Genomic DNA, 219 nt, shown 5'->3' with positions numbered 1-219 from the left:
TGTCACCCGTCTTTGTTGATTGGTAAATGTTGAATGTATTTTTTTCAAATTTCGTTCTTTTTTTTTCATTCTGATTTTGGAATTTGTTGTTCCAGAATCAGAAGCAGACGCCGTCGCAGCAACAAAATAAGCACCAACATTAAAACATACACCAAATATCAATGATAATAATAATAATAAGGCGGAGTTAAAGGCGTTTTAAGGCGGTGCAACCAAAAC

This window comes from Dermatophagoides pteronyssinus, unplaced genomic scaffold (assembly GCF_027571235.1).
Source record: "Dermatophagoides pteronyssinus isolate colony J.1.1.1.1 unplaced genomic scaffold, Derpt_VIB-CSIC_2022.12 sq0012, whole genome shotgun sequence".
In the NCBI taxonomy this organism is placed as follows: Eukaryota; Metazoa; Arthropoda; class Arachnida; order Sarcoptiformes; family Pyroglyphidae; genus Dermatophagoides; species Dermatophagoides pteronyssinus.
The sequence above is the reverse complement of the archived record's forward strand: the minus strand, read 5'-3'. Positions refer to the sequence as shown.